The 17,048-nt window shown below is 47.5% G+C and overlaps 1 protein-coding gene across 1 annotated transcript in view; it reads left to right on the top strand.

Moving 5' to 3' along the window:
• The first annotated feature begins 1,264 nt into the window (after positions 1 to 1,264).
• LOC147751046 (uncharacterized) overlaps positions 1,265 to 17,048 on the top strand; it is a 417,403-nt gene continuing 401,619 nt past the window's right edge. Inside the window, exon 1 of the mRNA XM_086937652.1 lies at positions 1,265 to 1,399. The gene's annotated coding sequence lies outside the window, so the exon portion shown is untranslated. The remainder of the gene's footprint in view (positions 1,400 to 17,048) is intronic.

Here is a 17,048-nt window from a genome sequence, read left to right as displayed (position 1 = left end):
TGTAACAAACCATTAGGTGCTCGTGGATTGCAGCTGCCCTTATATAAAGCGCTCCTCCACCCATTTAAGACTTGATGTCATGTATAGCTGCAAATACATAAATAAACCACACTGCTCCCGGCCATGCCTCCCTGTGAAGGCATGGCGACTGACTTCACACAGCAATGTCCAAACGGCCCTGTGAAAAATGAAAACGAGGCCATTCTATTTTTTTTAGCACGCCTTCCTTCTCAATTGTAATCTGCTTGCTAAACGCCTCTGTGGAAGGAGTTACATCTCATGATATTGGACTGTGGCAGGGAACAATGGAAAGTGAGCAATGTTTATATAGGGCCGGGCTTCGATTTGGCTGGTTAAGGAAAAGCCCCCGATGTTTGCAGAAGTGCTGAACCCTGATATGAGATGAATACCGGGGTGAGTTCTGTAGAGGATATTCCACCTGCGGATTCTCCTCCTAACTGGGCACTTCTTCAGGAAATCAGTCGATTTTCTATCTACACCTAACTCTGAGGCAGGCTCTATGGCTCCTCCTTTGTTCATAATTTGTGGTCACTCCTCGTCAATGTAACACCTGCTATAAAAATACGAGGAAACGATTGATTGTGGTCCGGGCTACTTCAATAAATAATATTATCCGAAGCGTTCTTCAAGTATGTGCCTGCAGGCAGACTAATGTCACCTCATCATATAGCTGTCCTCATCCGGCTGCACACAAATGAATGAATAAACACCCTGGACCCATTGCTTTCAATTGGAGGGTACCACTCGGTATGGAGTACCGGCACTTTTTAATTTTGAGATAGAGAGTACCACCAGCACTTCTCAAGAGGGATGTAATGCTTTTAAAAGAGAGTACCGGCACTTCTTAAGAGAGACATAATGCTTTTAATAGAGAGTACCGGCACTTCTCAAGAGAGACGTAATGCTTTTAATAGAGAGTACCGGCACTTCTCAAGAGAGACGTAATGCTTTTAATAGAGAGTATCGGTACTTCTCAAGAGAGACGTAATGCTTTTAGTAGAGAGTGCCGGCACTTCCCAGAAACAAGCAGGTACTCTGGCTCTAAGTAGCTGCATATCTATTTTCCATTTCAAGCACGGTGGCCCCCCTGCCGCGCCCACACACCATCTCTCTGGAGGCAGGCCCCGGGCAGTGTGTCATGGAACGGTTTGCTCCTGAGAACGCCTGCTCCACTGTTTGCACCCCACCCCAGCCTCGCCCTCCGTTTGCACCTGTCGTGCCAACACTCCGCACCATGGCACCCGACAACAGTCCCGGCCTCCTGATGGAATGCCTCTCAGCGCAGAGCTGCGCCTGCCCCTGACGCCCAGCGTATCCTGGAGCCAGGGCGTCGGGAGCCTGTCAGCTGCCTGGCACCAACCAGTGGAGGCCGAGACAGGTAAGAGCCGACACCTCCAGCGCCGACAGAGCAGGCATCGCTCCGGATATATTGATATTTTAAATGGCGCCCACCGCAGGCTGAATGTTGATATGCTGCTCCCTTTATCGTGGGTGTTACTATCATTGGTTGAAACGTGACTGACAGATCTCTGCACCCTGCACTGTGCCCACTAGGCTATCTCTCTGCGTTCAATTTAGCCCAGCGATATGCTTGTTTCTGATTCATTAGGTCATGCAGTGTTGCTCATAAAATGCTTCTGGTGAGCGATATCTGGAAATGTCTGTCGAAGCTGCACCGTGACGCAGGTATTTTAAGTACTTTGGTCTCAGAGGAATGTTGGTTTGCCCTCAGGGGGCAATTTCGTAAAACCTCACAGTACTAATGGCTCGGATCTCGAGCTCATGTCGGTGCTATTAAGCATCGCATCCTTTCACCTGACAACAGAGAGGCCGGTTGGCTTTTTGTGTAAATAGCGTAAGCCGCATAATGGATCATGGCTAGAAAGTTGTGTTAATTTTGCCTTGAAAGATGGACATTGAAACACGACTTCGTCCCCACCAGCGATGCCCGCTGAACCGGCCTTGAGGTGGAGTCGGACTCCGCGCTCTTTCAATCTTTGCCCTCTCTGCTGAGACTGCAGCAAGGGTGCCACTGTGGAACAGTTGCTATTGTTTTTTTTTTGTAAAAATAGGACACCGTTCTGTATTGTACTGTGGGTGGTATCTTTCTAGTGCGCGCCACACTCCTAAACCAGGCTAAGGGGCCGTCTGAAAAAGAAAATAGCTGCACATTGAACAGTGAGCACATATTGACAGGCGCACAACCCCCATTGGGCTCAAAGGACTTCAGCCGACCCCCCCCTCTTGTGCGTCAGCCCAGCTGACACAGCTTCCCGGGCACACACAAAGCTGCACCCCAGTACTTCACAGGTCTTTAAAAGACCATTTGCTTGTTCATTAGGCTGTGTTGTTTTTTCACCCCTTCTTAGAGCCCCTGTATCTCTACTCTACCTATTGCTGGAAGAATTACACCCTCCCCCGATTTTTTTCTTAGCCCCCCACCCCCCCCCCCCCCACCCCAGAAATATGGATCTCTAGTTGCGCCTCTGCATGTTGGCAACGTGGGGTGAAAAGTGCAATGTTCTCCGCTAGTCAGCCGCGACACAAAGCAGTCCCCCAATATTAGCAACTTCTTTTTTTCTTTTTAATCCCCGGTTCTTGTTGTGCGGTCTAAATTTCTGGAAAGAGCTGGAGTATTTCCAAAGCAATGCAAACCTTTCACCGGCGCACGGAAAAGCCTACATCTGATTTGGATATCTCAAGTAACTCATCAGGCAGTGTTAGTGGGTCAAATACTAGTATTAACAAACAGCGAGGCAGAGGAGGTAGAAGAGGGCAAGGAAATTTCTGGCCTGGTTTCAATCCTCCGATGTTTCAAGACCCTTTCAACCAATCAGCGAACTTCCCAATGTATGGATGGCAACCTCCTTTCCAGCCACATTTCCAGCCACCTCCTTTTCATCAAAATCAATTTCAGCCCCCTTTTTTTCACAGGGGCAGAAGGGGAAGAGGAAAAAACAGACAACCCAACCAAGTACACTGGGAGGAAGACGACCCAGTGAGCAACAGAACAAAGAGCAAGGCAGGCCCGAGCAGTGCGAAACCTTAGTTACCAATCTATCTTCAAGACCTCTAACACCTACTGAAGAGTGCGTTTTAAACAAGGGACTTGGTTTTGTCCCCGCAGCCCGGTTGGACAAATTCCAATTACATTGTGAATTGGCTGGTTTCTTTAGAAAACTAAGACTAAAAGCTTTCTTTGAAAAACAGGGCCCACCGAGAGAATGTGAAGTGGAAAATGAGAGTGGACTAAGGGTAAAATCCACCTTTATGCCACCACCACACACTACCCCGGTTGAATTGATTGCTTTTGAACAAGCTGTTTATAATGATGTTGAAAAGATGCAGGCCTCCTCCCAGTTTCAAAACTTGAGCAGAGCAGAAAACACAGCATTAAAGGAACTACGTGCCTGTGAAACCACTATAATAAAACCAGCTGACAAAGGTGGTGGGCTGGTGGTTATGGATATGACCTCCAATCGCGAGGAATGTGTCCGACTCCTCAGCGACACCAGGAACTATCAGATTCTAAATACAGATCCCACTAATGAATTGAAAGCGGAAATTCATCAATTAGTCGAAATTGCAGAATCCTCTGGTGAAATATCCAAGCAGGAAGCAGATTACTTGTGTACTACTGAAGGCAAAATTCCTTATTTCTACATCTTGCTCAAAATGCATAAGGGTAGGCTACCCCCTCCTGGACGCCCAATCGTTTCAGGCATTGGCTCCTTGTTAGAACCTTTGTCAAGGTTCTGTGATTTTTTCTTAAAAACTATTGTTCAAAAATCGGCCACTTACCTACAGGATACAAAGAGCCTACTAAACTTACTACAGAATCTGGAGGTTGATGAAAATACTGTCCTACTAAGTTTTGATATTGAGAGTCTGTACACAAGCATACCCCAGGACGATACCATCCAAGTCCTGGGTAACACCTTGGATAATACAGACTGGCCATTTCACACACCAAAAGCTTTCATCTTGGAATGTGCTAAGATGGCTCTAAAACGCAACTACTTTGAATTCGAGGGTACCTTGTATTTGCAGACTGGGGGCACGTCAATGGGAAGCGTTTTTGCCCCCAGCATAGCTGGTCTGTACGTATATGATTTTGAAAATAAGTTCATTCTGAATGGAACAAACCCTTTTCGCGAAAACTTGACCTTCTGGAGACGTTACATCGATGATGTCCTGGCAATTTGGCAAGGACCTGTCGAACATCTTGATCAATTCATCACCTGGATAAATACCTGTGACAATAACCTCAGATTCACAAATTGCTATGATAAAGAAAAAATTGTGTTTCTTGATGTAGTTATTAGCAAAGAAGGCAATCACCTGGAGACAAGGACTCACTATAAACCTACCGCAAAAAACAATCTGTTACGATTTGAGAGTTTCCACCCTCGCCCTCTCAGGGAAAACCTACCTTACGGACAATTTTTAAGACTGCGCAGAAACTGCAGCAAATTGTCTGAATACAAGGAACAAGCAAAGGACTTATCTGAGAAATTAGGAAATCGTGGATATCCCAATAGAATTGTGAACAAATGCCAGAAGAGGGCCAGAAATCAGCCCAGAGAGGCACTACTTGAAGAAAAAACTGAGGCAAATGATGAAATACCCCTGACATGTGTGACCACATTCAATTCAATATCGAATCAAGTGACCAGGAGTATAAATAAGCACTGGGCTATCGTGAACACTGGAAATCTACACTGGGAAAAAACACTGTTTTCTTTTAAAAAGTCACACAGTCTAAAAGACACTCTTGTCAACACTAGACCCAAAGCAAGGACAGCATCAGCCACACAATCTATCACTAGAACTTGGGGTCTACCGGATATAACCGGACATTACCGCTGCGGAGATTGCAGCGTATGTCATCTGACCAGGAACACAAAAACACTGGACCGGGAAGCTGGTAAAACTTGGAGGCAGGTTTCACACACCAACTGCAATAGCAATAATGTGGTATATTTGATCGAATGTACATGTAAGAAACGGTACATAGGAATGACCACTCGTAAAGTGAAACAAAGGATTTGCGAACACCGCAGCACTATACGCTGCAAGAAAAATGCAACCCGGCTAACTGATCACTTTATTGAGAAGGGTCACACACCAAACTACATGTTTTGGACTATCATTGAGCAGGTGTCTTCTGGACCTAACTTACAGAAACGTCTGTATGAGAAGGAGAAAAGATGGGTATACAGACTATCCACACATCTAAATGGCCTAAACTATAATATACCATGGGCGAGTGTACTCTAACGTTTGACCTTCCTGAGTACCTTTATGAGACTCTAAGCCCACTGGTTTATATCCTGTACACCAACCCCCCATGGTCTCAATATATCCCATGTTGAATGATTGATTCTCTTTGAGTTTCCCTGCCCTTTGTATGATATCCTGCCCTTGATCCTCTAGGATCATATACCCCCTGGTGCTGACCCCGTCTTCTTTTAACTCTCTTTAGCAGGGAGAATGTCTACCCAATACCTTGCATAATTCAAATGTCACTTGTTCCAAAAAAAAACCACTTCGACCATACAAGTGAAAATATGAACAACATCTCTGCGATCATTTTCTCTATACTTGCCAATTAAACCTCCATCTCAGCCTGTCAAAAAATCCTTTCCGGATTGGATCACCGCGAAACGCTATCACGTTTGCTTGACAACCCCCTATGCCTAGACGTTCCTCTTAATGGAGCACCTTGAAACGCAATCCCGTTTCTATGACTACCCCCCTGTACCTAACGGGCTTCCATAGTTTCCCCGATGGCCGCGTGACGTCATTACGCCACAGAAACCACGCCCACCCCAACTCCGATGGCGGCCGCCTTTACCTTCGGCTCCGCATTTGGCTCTTGACGGGCGCATGGAGGGGCGTAATAGGTACATGGCTGTAAACTGACCACTGAAACTGTAAGTAGGTCCTGGCTTTTCGAAAAAGAAACGCGTCCGTTTCAATTTGCCCAACTCGAGCAGCAGCTTGGTACCGATAAGCATACCATCGGTTACTCAGCTGATCCATCTTACTTTTCATTTACAGAATAGGTTTCCTGAACTGTGGCCACCCTTCCCTCTAAACCCGTGCAGTCAATTAACCCCTAACTAGGAGTAAGCACGTTTTATTCATAATATGTGTTTTGTGTAGTGTTTGTACTGTATTGTCATGTTTGGATCAAGTTGTAGCATTAGCAGTAGCACGTCGGTAATCCTTGGCACTATTAGGATATGAATGCTACTTAGGCACGCACTTTCAACCTAAGAAAGCAAGCGGTAAACAAATTACGCTCTTTCACCTTCACACTTACATTGATAGGTGTGTCCAGAAACAATACTAGTTTCACCGAAATAATACTCGATTACCGCACTTGAGTAGTCCGCATTAAATGGATGTGGGATGATTCACAGAGAGAGCAGATCCCGTCACTTCACTACGTTGCAGGCACGTAACGAGTTTTTGTGACTTATACTTTCTCTTTCTTTACAGGTTTTTTGCCTTTAATGTAACCACTTCTGGGTTACCTTTTTCTTGCCCTATAACTACTTTTGTTATTAGGGAACAAAGGATTGCAGGTATGGCAGGGTGTTAGTGTACCTTGACCACCCAACTCCTTTATTGGTCCTGAAGAAAAACCGGCATTTTCCACTCGGTTTGAAACATGTAGACCTTGCACATATATTACAGATACATTTGGTCATAATAAAACCTTTATTGTATCGACACACACTGTTTTTATTATTGTCCAGTAGTCTTAGAATAAAAAAATGTTTATAAGCCATACCAGGACAATTTTTAACTCACTTACTTCTTTTTCTACATTCATCACTCACATACCCGCTCCACTGTATCTCAGGTGTCGCAGCACACCTTGACGGCATTCGGCTGTCAAGGTGGCCCCGATGATGAAGCATGTCACCGACCAGGTCGGTGAGTGAGGGGTTTATTAAAAACAAAGAAGGACTTCTTCTTTTTTCCTAATTAGAATTTCATCCCACCGATATCGCCTTTTAGCCTTATCTATGGTGGTACTCCTCCTTTTTGTTATATAGCATTCCCAGATTTACCATTACTAGCAGACCTGGGAATGCGCCAAGTAGCGCAGAACCATGAGGCACAGCCGACCCTAGAGGGATGGTGGCATATACCCAACTCCCGACACCTGTGGGCGGCAAACAAGTTACCAAGCAAGTTTGGTTTCAAATGGCCCGATCATGGAGTGGGGCGTGGCCACGAGCACGGTCAAAAGGTGACTGGGGCTTCCTGCAAAAAAACAATCCTGCATGCATGTGAATTTGATAAGGTCAAGAGACCATGGATCCAGGCTCAGTAAGGGAGATTTAACCAAGGTTGCAAGTAGAGGCTAAAGCCAGGGGGTGTAAGTAAAGTTACTGTATGTTTTGTGAATGGTCCCCAGATTCAGTGAGTATGCTTCAGTGTGCTTAAAGATGTGCCCAAAGAAGAAACAGCTAGATTGAATTTATGTATTTCTCCATTTTAGTAATCCGCATATGATTAGTGTTTATTTTTAGATTGTGGGATTGATTTTGGATTATATGGGTTGCTAGCACAGAGAACTTCAACAGACTTGGGAACCGATTACGACTTGGGCGCACTTGCGTTGGCTCTCGGCTGGTTGAAGCTGCGCCAAGGCTGAATGAGGACGCCCACCCAATAATGACTTTTTAAGTAATTGGCGGGCATTTGCTTTGCTGTTCCCACTGTGGTGCCTGTAAAATAGGCACCGCAATGGCAATGTCAAAGGAAGTTCCAGCATCGACCTAAAAGTCCCTGCTGTGCTGGAACTTCTGTGCTTGCACACAGGGGGGGTACATGTTGTGCCCCCTGTGTGCATACACGAGGTGTGTGGCACAAGGGGGCCCTGCAGGGCCCCTTTCTTTCCTCACTGCTACTGTTTTCAGGGAGGAAAGACCTCCATGAAATCAGTGGCAGTGATGATAGTCGTTATATGCTTGGCGGGACCGCGGCTGTCCTGCCAAGCCTTTAGATACCTCTGGACACCCGGGCCACTGTCAGGGAATGGTGGGAAAGGTTGCTGAGCTTGCTTCGGGCCATGCTTTTTTATATTTCTGAAAAAGATTTTGAGATTTAGTTGACCCAAGCATTTCAGCATGTACAAATACAATGTGCAGGAACTAGGAAGGTGATCTGAGGAGTAGACTTGTATGGCATCTTGTATCATGTGACCAAAATTGCCTGTGATGGTCATTTTAGAATAGCACCCTTTAGATATGTATGTTTTGAGTAGTGATGCTGTAAGTATTTGTCATTAGGAAAGGGTGAAAAAAAATGTACTATGAGGCTTTGACCTCAATTTGATATGAAGACATTCCTATCTCTATGGTGAAGTATTGAAGGGTGGAGAACTTTTGGGTGTATATTTTGTTTACAGTGGAATGAAAATCACAAAACCATGGCGTTTACTCTGCTTCTTTTGATCTCACGGTCTAGTTGATGATGGAATAACTATGTAGCAATAGGGAGTTGATGATGGTTTAGCACAATAAGGTTCCTGTTAAGCAGTGGACATCAAGATATCGACATGGTACACGCTGAGCGTGCCCATTAATTCGATATGGTGAACCATTATTGATATTCATAGTTGAAAACAGACAGTGCAGTTTAGCTGTCATAGTGGTGAGTGGGCTTTAATTATCACTTGCAGGGGAGGAGGAGCTACGCGGGCATCCAAGATGGTCGCGTGAGCAGAGAGCTCCCGAGACCCGCGCCGCCCTTCTTTATCTATCCTACACTTATCCTGATCATTTCGATGGGCTTTTGAAGTGCTACTCTCACTGATGCTGACGATCCTTTTTTGGTCGAAATCGGACCTCGGGGACCATTTTTCTGTCGTCTTCAACTTTTTGGCCTGCCCACTGACGCGACCGGGGACTCGGCTGCCTACTGTGGCCGAACTGTAATGCAACAACAACGGCTGCCTGGCATCTGGCCCACCGGTGGTGCACCACTTTCACTTTCGGTTTCCGGCCTCATTGTCTCTGTCTCCTCCTACTTTGTCTTCGCCTGCTGCCCTCACAGTGCACACTTTCCATCATTGGGCTGGCAAGGAGGCCTGCGGTATTCCCTCTTCGACCTGCACTGCAGAGTTTCTGGATTTTTCTCCGTCCCACTGCCTCTCTTGGGTTCTCGGCCGCCATCGATTGCAACATGGCGACAAAACCTGAGGCCGAAAAACGCAGGAAGACTGTAACCCGGGGGGGGGGTCGATCCAGTCCAATATGATCGAACGCTACACCCAGCCGAGAGGCTCCCCCGGTGTCACAAGCGTGGGCGCTGAAGGACCTCAAACGGACATGTCGTCTTCTTCTGAAGTATCGCTCCAAGACCTGTTGGCTGCCATCTCTGGACTTAAGGCCGATATGAGTCAGCAATACGAAGCCATCGTGTCCAAGATAGACACAGTGGCTGTGGATGTTACTCTTATTCGGACCGATCTTGCCAAAACGAATGAGAGGGTGAAGGCACTAGACCTGAAGGCGTCGAGCCTCGTAACGGAATGGCGGAGGCGCAGTCTGAGATTGGGAATCTGCGTGCCTCGCATGATCTGCTGCTTAAACGTATGGAGGACTACGACAACAGGGCCAGGCGGAACAACATACGCCTAGTTGGAGTGCCGGAAAGTGATGGTGCTGCCTCGATCGATTTATTGGTCGAGGAACTTATCGTTGCTAAACTTGCTCCGGTTGGACTCAGTAAGTTCTTTGCCGTAGAGCGCGCCTATCGTTTTCCAGGAGGACAGGTGAAACCAGGAGGCCCGCCGAGGCCTATCAGTGCAAGGCTATTTCACTATCGAGATAGAGACGCTATCCTCCAGGCCGCCCGTAAACACGGCCCGTTGAAATATGACAATAACTCTATCTCCATCTATCCTGACTTCACTCCCCAAGTGCAGCGACAACGATCTGGGTTCCTCGGAGTGAAGCGTCGCCTGAGAGACCGGGGACTGAAGTACGCCATGTTGTTTCCAGCCCGACTGCAGATTGAGTTTAGAGAACGCGCCTACTTTTTTGATCAGCCGGAGCGTGCTGCCGACTGGTTGGACTCGTTGCCGACGGATGACTCTGAGAGCGGAGGCCCTGGTGGTGCAGAAGGTGGTGCAACGGCCCAGGAGTAACATGGGCCCCCGGAGGTCCAGATTGAGACTACGTACTGTACAGAGTAAATTAACTGTGTGCTCTATGGTTATGCCCGTGGCGGTGCGGGAACGGGTGATTTCTCCCTTCCTCCTCGGGGGGTTCTTTGTGTAGATAAGATGGGGCGACAGGCACACTGCAGTTGGGGGTGGCTTTTTAGTCAGCAGGGGTGCAGGGAGGGGGGTGTTGTAACGGGTTTCTGTTTGGGGGCTGGTTCCTGGGGACTTGGTTGTGTTTCGTTTTGTTTGTTATGTCTCTTTTTTCATGGTATTTCACTGATTGCAATTATTCCGTACTTGGGGTTGTGGAGGGGGGATGGGGTGGATCGCCTTTGCCGCAATGGGGGGGGTGAAATGCGGGTTCTTTCTTGGAACGTCAACGGGTTGGGTGACAGGATCAAGCGGGGAATTGTGTTACAATTTTTGAGGCGTCATGCCCCCGATGTTGTGTTCCTTCAGGAGACCCACTTAATTGGAAATGCTTGTAAGGCCCTCGACCGCCGGGGTTATTGCCTGGTCGCACATGCTGGTTTCACCTCTGGGTCCCGGGGTGTGGGTATCATGGTGAAGTCCTCCCTAGCTCTTGCTATTGACGAGGTTATCCTCGACGACCGCGGGCGGTATGCTGCTGTCTCCGGGAGGTGGGAGGGTAAACAGATTGTGCTGGTTGTTGTTTATATTCCCCCGGGGTTGCAGGCTACCACCTATGCTGATCTTGGCAGGACTCTTCTTGGCCTTCCTGATGGATTGTTAATCTTGGGCGGGGACTTCAATTCTGTTATGTCTGGTGAATGTGATCGACTTCCCCCTAGAGTCCTGCTGCCGTCCCAGATGTGGCTCAATGAGATGGCTGATACTTTTGGCCTGGTGGATGTTTGGCGCTCACTACACCCCACACTCCAGCAGTATACTTTTCACTCTGGTGCGCATGGCAGCCTCTCTCGTATCGATTATTTCTTTATGTTAGATTCCACTCTGTCCACTGTCCGGGAGGTACGACATCTTCCCCGGGGTATCTCGGACCATTCCCCCTTGATGATTAAGATTTCTGTGGGTGGTCTACTTGGTAACAGGGTCCCCCCGGTCCCTCCCTGGCATTTCCGAAGCCCCCGGCTCCGCTCAGATTTGGTGAAGGCAATAGATTGTTACTTCGATGAGAATGTGGGCTCGGTCACCTCCCCTACTGTTCTTTGGGAGGCCTTCAAGACGGTTATCAGGGGTTCCGCTCTATCACTCATTGCTGCTTAGCGTAGGGTAAAGAGGGAGGCTGTTCTGGCTCTTGAAACTGAGATCACTGCACTTGAAAGTGAGTTGGGTGGGGATGACACGCCTGCATTGTTGCACACTTTGGAACTAAAACAAGCTGATTATAAAGCTTGTGTCACTGATGCTGCTAAATTGATGCGAGCGAATCAACTAGGCCGACTGTATGATGTGGGTGACAAAGCTAGCAAGCTCCTGGCATGGCTGGATAAGGCTGAACGAGCGAGTCGTGTTGTGCCAGTCATTGTTCGCGAATCCGGTGAGAGTGTTTCCGATCCTGGTGAAATTGTTGATTGCTTTGTAGACCACTTCCGGAAGGTTTATACGCCTGTTAGTGATCGGGATGAGGCTGATTCCAGGCTGCTATTGCGAGATATCGCCCTGCCTACTGTTTCAGATGAAGATGGTCTTGTCTTGGAGGCCCCTTTCACCGTTGATGAGATTGCCCTTGCTATCCGATCTTTGCGCTCGGGAAAGGCGATGGGCCCAAATGGACTGCCCATTGAACTTTACAAACTTTGTCCGGACAAGATGGCCGCCCATCTGCGCAACATGTTTCTCGAGGCGGTTGAGGCTGGAAGCCTCCCCCTCGAGCAGCGCCTTGCTACCATAGTGGTCATTTATAAGGATGGCAAGCCTCGTGACCGCTGCACTTCCTACCGCCCCATCTCTCTCCTGAACGCGGAACCCAAATTCCTGGCCAAGGTTCTGGCCAATCGGTTGCTGAAGGTGATTTGCGACTTGATCCATCCGGATCAATCCGGTTTCATCCCGCACAGGAACACGGCCCTTAACCTGCGTAGGCTCCACAGTGTTCTCGCGAGGGCTCCATTTCTCGCCGAGCCGGCAGTGGTCGCCTCCTTAGACGCCACTATGGCTTTCGACACTATCGAATGGCCCTATCTCTGGGCGGCTCTCGCTAAGTTTGGCTTTGGTCCTAACTTCATCGCATGGGTCAGGCTCCTCTACGAACGACCATTGGCTCAGGTTGTGGTAAATGGTAGATGCTCTGACCCCTTCCCTTTAGGCCGTGGCACTCGTCAGGGCTGTCCGCTCTCCCCGCTTCTATTCGCATTGGCGCTTGAGCCCCTTGCTGCGTGGCTTCGGTGGGAACCCTCTATTAAGGGGATCAGATGGTCTCCAGATCTTGAGGATCGTGTCTCCTTGTACGCGGATGATATCCTTCTTTATCTTACTTCCCCTCAAAAGTCGCTTAACGTCCTCTTCGACGTTCTCACATCCTTCGGTAAGAACTCGGGATTAGTCATCAACTGGACCAAGTCCTGTGTTTACGTCATAGCCGGGGCGCTGCCGCCTCTGCCTCGCAGGTTTCCCATATTGGTAGCGACTGACGGCTTCAAGTATTTGGGGATCTATGTCTCTATGATCTCCTCGGTCCGCTACGAGCGGAACTTGTATGCTCCGCTCCGTAGACTCAAGCAGGACGTGCGACGGTGGCGTGAATTGCCCCTATCCCCATTGGGCCGAGCGGCACTCTTTAAAATGATGTCGCTCCCCCGGTTTCTTTACGCCCTGCAGAATTTTTTCGATCCTGTCCCTGCTCGCTACTTCCGTGAGGTTGAGAGTTTACAGCGACAACTGATTTGGGATGGTCGTGCCCGGATTGCCTTGTCCAAGCTCACCCTCTCATGGTATGATGGTGGTATTGCGTTGCCGGATATTAGACGCTATTACTGGGCCTCACACCTGAGCGCTATCAACCATGCGACGTACGCTCCGGAACCTGCTCCCGCCTTTGCTTTGGATAAACTATTATTGCCTGGTGGCAACTTTAATAGGGCTCTGTACTCAAAGGCACCCCTTCGACTCCTTACAGGCCCGACGAAATGTGCAGTGCGGGCATGGAGAGATGCTACTGTGGCCACGGGCTGGGGTGGTAGGCTGACACGTATGACGCCATTGTATGACTCGGATCGGTTGGGTAATCTGTGGAAGACGAAAGGATTTGAGAAGTGGGACATGATTGGGATCAGTAAGGTGGAGGATCTATGGGCACGGGGCGCTGTTAAATCCTTCGAGGTATTGAAACTGGAATACCGGCTCGATGATAGGGAGCACTTCCGGTATATGCAGGTTCGACATGCCTTGTCCTCCGTCTTTCCATCTGGTACCGATATCCCGCAGTCCTCCCCTTTGGAGGATCGTGTTTTAGACGGCCATGTCCCCGATAGCACTATTTCCTTAATTTATAAAAAGCTTGTCAACAACAGGGCTGACCAACTTGAGAAACTTCGTGCTTCCTGGACGGCTGACGGGCTCGAACTTGACGACGAGGACTGGCAGTCAGCTGTATCCTCCCCTAAGGAGGTGGCTATCCCGGCTCGGCTTCGTTTTGTCCAGTTGAAGATCCTTCACCGTGTGTATCTGACCGGAATGCGTCTGGTGCGAATGGGTCTGGTTTCGGATGGACGGTGCAGGCGTGGATGTGGTATGGATGGTACCTTCCTTCATGTTCTGTGGGAATGCCCGATGATTGCAGCCTTTTGGTCTAGAGTGCATGATGTTATGGGTCGTGTCACCGGGATCCCACTCCTTCCCGAAGCACGACGTTGCCTGCTCAATGTGTGGGAACCGTCGGATTGTAATGCTGCCCAGACACTTTGGGTTACTCTGGGCAACATGGTCGCAAAGAGAGATATAGCGCAGCTCTGGGGCTCCCCTAGATTACCATTGCTCAGTGCCTGGAAAGAGAACATGGACTGGTGCATGTTCCGAGAAAAAACTGTGTATGAGGCGCGGGGGCGTCCCAAGAAATGGTCCAGGGTCTGGGCTCAGTGGAATTCGTACCGCGGAGACATTTGCTCCCCTCCGCTGGACTATGAGGTTCCTCTCCCCTCCTCTCCATGATTGACGTTCCCTTTCCAATTTCCAGTATAGCCTTTGCTTTCTCTCTCGTGCTCGCCCCCCCCCTCGCCATATGTGCTTCCTTATTTATTAGCGTTCTTTCCCCCCTTCCCCCCCTCCAGCGACCCTTGCCATTATGATACCATGTGTTTGTGTGTTGTTCTTTTCGACAAAATTATAAAATTAAACCTTTCTTATCCTATTTGATATGGCGCTATGTTCCATCCGACAATGTAGTCTCGAGAGATTGCTTTAACAACGTACTGTCTCCGAATTTACTTTTTAACCATCCGTTTATGTCATAGCGGCCGGCCCTGCGGGGTTGTAGGCAGACGCTGTGTATTGTGCATTCATAAATAAAGGTTTAAAAAAAATAAAATAAATTATCACTTGCAGGAGTTGGATGAAGTTCACCCTTGGAGTTTTAGCTATGTTGTGTACCCATTGTCGGCTAGTTGGAAGGTCAGATAGAGATTAATAACTTAAGAACTGGAGTGATTGTATGAGACCAATGACCAAGCTTCGGTGGTGTTTATGTCAGTTGCTTGGGAATTTGACAGATATGAAGTTTGGTTATGGATACTGAAATGTACTGGTACATCTTTTTAACTGGTTGCTTTCTTTGGCCAGTGTTGTTATTTATTATAGAATTCATGATACAGATTACAATGGGAAAGAGAATAACAAATGTAAAAGTTTCTTTGTGGGAGATTTCTTGGTCTACTTTTCGTTAATGCAAATGTATGCTACCACAGTGGGCTTCATTTGGGGATCATTCCCATAGCTCCCCTGGATATTGAAAGCAGGCTTACTTTTAGATCAGTCCTATCCCAGGAGGATATTCAGAGGGTTAACAACATCTCCAAACGTTGAGTTGGAGGTTTTATTGGGGAAGCAGAGGTAGATGCTGCAAATTGCTTTAGTCTTTTTGTATATCTTTCCATATGGATTATTCATGGGACAGCAAACACCCCAAGTTTTGAGAAGGTAAAAAACTTGCTAACTCCACTTTAATTCTCTTCTACGTATGTCTCAGTAGGTTGAAAGTAGTATAGTATGTGCATTTCACAATTCTTTCCTGAAGGCTATGTTGTAGGAGATCCAGCATCCTTTAACACATTTGACGTCTCATCCATCTGATTTGTCATGTGGATCAGGAAATTCTTTTATGTGATTACTGTTTATCTGTTACAGACTGCGTCACTTCCTACTTTTGTCTTGTTTCTGTTCTTTATCTATGTGGTCGGTAGGTAGGGTTTCTTTTGTCCCTCTTCAGTTGAATGTCACTTTTGCGTTTTTTCAGAGGTTGCATGGGGTTTTGACTTCCTCTACCGGGCAGAGGATTTTGCTTCTCTCGTTTTACCTAAAACTTGTGCATGGAATTGAGTTGTCCCACTGGTCTGGGGCCATCCAATTTTGTTACCAGTGCACTTGGCCATGACTCTCTGCTACCTGTTCCTCTGGGCCATCTTTTCACATGACATTGAAATCACATGTTGGGAGAATACTGGGACAATAAGAGCCCATGTCTCCCATCTTTCGCCAAGGATTTCATGTTCCAAAGTTAGTTGATCCGGGGTCAATCCCATTTAATGATCCCCCTCAGCCATACTGCTTTTCATTAAACTCAGGGAATTATGCTGGTGATGGGGTTTAAAGACAGTATTCCCCTTTCCTCACTTATGCCCCTTTTTCTACATCTCCTCTATAGATGTTCTTTATGCCATCATCTTCTGTTTTTTGCTTGTTTGATGGAGTTGTGCCTTCACTATCATGCATGTTTCTCGGTTAATACCAGATTCAGGTAAGTCCAAGGAGTAAGGTACCATAGAAACACTTACATTTCACATTGCGTCAGACTCTTCAAGCACATCGGTTTATCCCCATTTGATAATACATCGGACAAGAATTAATTAAATAGATAACTTGCCTTGAGAAAGCCCTGGCCCTTTGGCCTTTGGGGCGAAACACGTGTCAGCTGTTCTTTTCATTTACAATTATTTTTCAAAGAAAAAGAAAAAATCACCTCAACAGAGTACCTTACTCCTTGGACTTACTTGAATCTGGTATTAACCGAGAAACTCACATGATAGTGTGGGCACAACTCCATCAAACAAGCGAAAATCAATCACATAACTGGTGGACTCTGGGTGAAAGCACCCGATTGGGATGTGCCACAGCCTAATTTTGGGTCATGACAGAAGAAATGTGAACCCTGGTAGCACCCACTAATAAAATATGTCACCCAGCATCTTCTGTGTTTCCACGTGTTTCCTTGTGTTCTATTACCTCCTTGTCTCTATGGCATCTCAGCGTCATTTGCATCTCTGTACACCTTTCCCTTGCCTACCTGTGTTTTATTGTGCTACTGTGGCCCCTTGTCTTCAATATCTCACTATGTACCTTTTTGTCCCCTGTGTTCTTCGGTTGCTGTACTTCCTTGCTTACCATGTGACGCGGTATTCCATTTGTCCCTTCTGCCCCTCTGCCCCCTGTGTCTGTGTCCTCCTTGTGTCTTTCCATCCCCCATGAGGGGAAAATGGGTACCGCTTGTGCTTACCATACTCATCTTGCAGGAAACAACACTTACAACGCAACTTTTACAACGCACTACCTTTACAACGAAACTTTTACAACGCAACATCCATTACAACGCATGCCATTACAACGCAACAATTACAACGCATGTCACTACAACGCATACCAC

The sequence above is a fragment of the Lissotriton vulgaris genome, chromosome 1_1 (genome assembly GCF_964263255.1).
Source record: "Lissotriton vulgaris chromosome 1_1, aLisVul1.2, whole genome shotgun sequence".
In the NCBI taxonomy this organism is placed as follows: domain Eukaryota; kingdom Metazoa; phylum Chordata; class Amphibia; order Caudata; family Salamandridae; genus Lissotriton; species Lissotriton vulgaris.
This window is presented reverse-complemented; position numbering and strand designations above follow the sequence as displayed.